Here is a 4,694-nt window from a genome sequence, read left to right on the forward strand (position 1 = left end):
TGGAAGAATCAATCACAAAGTTATTTAATTCAGAATCAATAAAAGTCTTCCTAACAAAGAAAACTATAAACCCAAATCAGAATAAGAATTTAGTTCAACACGGTAGAAGAATCAATCACAAAGTTATTAGATTCAAAATCCATACAAATCCTCCTAACAATGAAAACTATGAAAACCCAAATCAGAATAACAAGAGAAAGGAGAAAAACTCTGTTGTATGACCAAAAAATAAGGATTCCTCTTCAAGTTCCATAAATCTTCAAAGTTTCTTCACTTGATCTTCTAAAAGATGATAAAAGTGATGGAAATTAGGTAAAAGTTGCCTCAAATCGACGCAAAAGAAAGCTTATATATGCTGCAAGTCTCCATAAACTGTCTCAGGGCAATTTTGGAAAGTTATCCCATCCTTTAAAAGTGGATCAGCGTTGTTTTGATTTCCACATTGCCCGGTTATACATCTTATCCCTCTCCGCATGCCCAGGCATTTCTGATCACTTTGAGCCTTTCTCGCGAGTGGCATTACCCCCAGTAACCATTTCAACTTTCACACAATCCCCGGCCAGTGTACAACTCTATTATGAAATTCAGAACTTTTGCCTCAAATTGTGCATATTCTCACCAAAACTCAAAGAAACTCATGAAACTTCATGCTCATACAAAACTAAATAAAAAAACAAGAATTAACAAAATTCCAATTAATCAATGACAAAATTAATGCAAATTAACACCAAAAACACTGCATTTTATCAACACATCAGAGAGACATTATTTGAAGGTCACTATTGGAGATAGCATTGGGAATGGATGGGAGGGAGGTTCCAGTATTTGTGCTCGAGGAGGTTGGAGCCATGAAAGCTGAGGGGAACATAATGAGCATGGCTGTTAGTGGGAAGGATGGTAGGGTTGGCGTTCCAAAAGTGGGGAGATTTCTGTGGTTGGTTTTCGCGATCGGGCCGTCATCGATTTAATGGGCATTTGTGAGGAGGTAGATTTTGGAAACTCTAGTCAAAGAAAATTATCCTTCGTTTCCACATATGGCTTCAATTGGTAACAATTGATATTGGGGGTAATTAGATTGAGCAATGTGTTTGGGTTTCAAGTATGATACGATCAAGTATAATCTGGCAGTATATGGGCAGTTTGAAGTACACAAGCTAAAAAGCTCGTGTAAATGACGCTAGCAAAATGGAAAGGGATAAAAGGCTAAGCGAGTCTTCCCTGCATGGCACTTAGATGACTGAATTAGCAAAGGATAAGGAAGATAACTAGAAGAGTTAATGAGACTACGAAGGCGAGTAAATTAGGTTTTTTCTTTTCTTTTTTTTTTTTTAAAGCAATGATTTATTAATAAATAAAAATAAGACAATAAAAAGCAGTAAGTTGCAGCACAAATACAAACGCCTTACCCCTTACATCCATACCTAAAGGGCACAAACAGCAAAGCGCGAGCTAAAAAGTACAATACCAAGGCATGGGGTTGTGTCAGAACATCGAGCGATGTGTTGATTCAGCGTGTGTCACAACCAAAATATGTATTTCACCATTCTTTATTTTAATTATTAATTAAGCATAATTCATTGCTTATTATTAACTCAAATCCCAAGGTTATAGACTTCTAATATAATCTCAGCAGCATTTCCGCTATGAACTGGACTTAAAACTACATGTTAATAATACACAATCGTATCTATAACCCATTAGTAAGCTTTCAGTCAACAATTTCTCAATTTCTTTTTTAATCAACTGAAGTTTAACTAATAACCATTATATGAAAAGATCAATTCTTTAGAGCATGCTAAGCATATAAATATCTATCAGCATAATTTACATCCTCCAATCCGAGAAAATTTTATTCATAACATACATAAATTCAAGTATCCATGTAATCTCAAATCCATTAATGATTCTAAATGAAGCATGTCCATGACCATGTACATGACCCAATTCTAGTGCAGCTAAGTTGGCTACTCTGTCTAATGGGCATACCTTTTTCCCTTTCAATTAATGATAATTTATCATTTAGTGCCCCCTTGTGTGTGTGTGTGTGTGTATATATATATATATATATATATATTAAACATGTGACAATATAAACAAATGACATCTTATTGATTTACGGATTACACACTTTGTTAGAGCTTCACAATTGATTAATCAACTCATTCACATTGTCTCAGAGCAATCATATTACACTTAATTACCATACGATATAATTGAAACTAATTTTACATATAAGTACTTTCATCCATGTTCCTATATATTTTTGTAAATAGTTCTATTGTAATATTGTAAATCTTTATATTCGTTTGTAAACCGTATATGCATAAATTTAGGCCTGAGGAAAAAGTTATTCATGGCAAAGTCACAAGATTTAAGTGCATATGTGGCGTAGCCACCGAATTTAGATTTGTAGACATGATGGAGTCCCACCAGTTTCAAATTGAATGTGGCAGAACTACCAGATTCAAATACAGATGTGGCGTAGCCACCAGATTTAGATTTACAGATATAGCAGAGCCACCAAATTCAAATTCAGATGTGGCAGAGTCTGGTCTAGATGCAAATATGATAAAGCCACATATTTTATTGTCAGAAATGGTAAAACAACTAAAATTAGAATAAGATATTTTCCCCTCATGAATTATGCTAGATGAGGTGACCTAGTTATTCTTATAAACATAGATGTGACAATATATATAATCCAACAATTTTATTTCTTTAGCCATAGCACCCATTTTAATCCAACTTTGGGAATTCAGAAAATAAATTACACAAATTCCATCATTTAGTTCCACTTCACAACAACTCTTCTAACTCAATTCCTTTGGAGTTAATCGGAAAGCACAAGTCACCCAAGTGTTAGCATGTCAACATTAAATTCAGATAAAAATTAAAGGCTTCTATCGTATTCATAACACTTTCACAACTTTAAATACAATTCAATTAATGAAAAGGGGCAGCTTTTACATATAAATTTACCCATTTATCTTGGATGCTCCAATTGACTCCAATTTAATTAACATGCTTCTCAACATGCAAAATATCTTTGTACAAATATTTTCAAGTCAATCCAAAAACATAAGACACCAAAAATATATATTTTTTAAGGCTGACCTACCTCCCTGAACAGGTTATTAATTTGGCATCAGGAATATAGAAATTTATAGGTAAACTTCTGGGCAACTGATCTTTCCCAAGTTTTTAACACATGTTCTAGACATCAAGAGATCTTTACATGATGAGATATCAAGAGATCTTTCAAACCTTTCGGTTTCTAAATTTTCCAGAATTTCAAACAGCTTATAGAAAAAAAAAAAAAAATCATATCTCACAAATCACAAGTCTAAAATTCATCAAAGTTTAACACAATGCTCTCAACATCTTGGAGATCATCTCCCCCTAAAAATCATAAAATTCTGGACAGCATAAGTATTTATTTACCTTAAATACAGTAGCTTACAACACAGGAATCCTTATTCTGGCGGCATGTATTTTAAAATTTATTGCTCTTAATCTAGCCATTAAAAAATTCTCAAATTTTAACCATATTTTATACATCCAAATGCTAAATATATCTAAAAATCAACGGTGGAACATGTCATCAACTCATAACAACTCAAGGCAAATAATGAAACCTATTTGCAATAGAACAAAATACCTTTACTTACAGTTACATTTTATCACCATGTTTCATTATCAGGGCTTTTCCAAGCACCCATGTTTCATACACATATAGCATATAAGACATCATTTTAAGTTTCCTTTGCTAGAAGGAAAAAAAATATGGAGTTGATAAATTAAGGAATCAAGGTTGGATTACACTAGCTTGAGAGAGAAAAATTCAAGAACTTGTCAATTTGACAATTCATCTTACTAGCTCTAATTAAATTTCCAAACTTTATACACCCATTCAACCATTGAATGAAGATACAATAAGGAGAAAATTTATAAATTAAGTGAAATAAAAGGAATTTCACTCACCTTAGGCTTAAATTGCTTCCAAGATCCTTAGAAAGCCAAGAACCCCAAGTTCACTTCACTTAACTCATCCCCACCATGCAACCGAAGTTCTTTCCTCCCACTCACTTGATTCTTTTTTTTTTCTTCTTCTATTAAAAAACGACACTCTAAAACTTGAAGTGCAGTGCAAGAAGATGGGATTTTTGAGGGAGCATTTCATGATAAAATAAATAAATAAATAGTTTAGGACTAGATTGTTAGAGAACGGAAGAAAAAGAAATCGAAAGATTAGTGGAAAGCATGGCCAAATTCATGAAAAAAAAAAAAAAAAAAAAAAAAAAAAAAAACCTTCTTTTCCTCCCCACCTTCCCTTCCTTTTTAACTTTCTTTTACTTGATAGATACTTTGCTAAATAAATAGTTTAGGACTAGATTGTTAGAGAAGGGAAGAAAAAGAAATCGAAAGATTAGTGGAGAGCATGGCCAAATTCATGAGAAGAAGGAAAAAAAAAAAAAAACCCCACTTCTTTTCCTCCCCACCTTCCCTTCCTTTTTAAGTTTCTTTTACTTGATAGATACTTTGGCGTCTGCCACCATGTGATAGATAAAGAGGGAGAATTATCATTTAATCCCTCCTCGTAACTTAATTATCTTATGAGTTCAAGTACTTGGCCCCACATTTTATTTAAAACCGCTCCTCTTCATAAAAATTCTATTTCAATTATTTGACATTTT

The 4,694-nt window shown here is 33.0% G+C and overlaps 1 long non-coding RNA gene across 1 annotated transcript; it reads right to left on the minus strand.

The window, feature by feature from the left end:
• Positions 1-4,289, minus strand: LOC110660566 (uncharacterized). Its single transcript, XR_002495959.2, has 2 exons — positions 3,982-4,289; positions 1-661 (listed from the first exon to the last, which is right to left on the minus strand). It is a non-coding gene; the product is annotated as an uncharacterized LOC110660566 (long non-coding RNA).
• Between the last annotated feature and the right edge of the window lie 405 nt (positions 4,290-4,694).

Source organism: Hevea brasiliensis, chromosome 2 (genome assembly GCF_030052815.1).
Source record: "Hevea brasiliensis isolate MT/VB/25A 57/8 chromosome 2, ASM3005281v1, whole genome shotgun sequence".
NCBI classification, from domain to species: domain Eukaryota; kingdom Viridiplantae; phylum Streptophyta; class Magnoliopsida; order Malpighiales; family Euphorbiaceae; genus Hevea; species Hevea brasiliensis.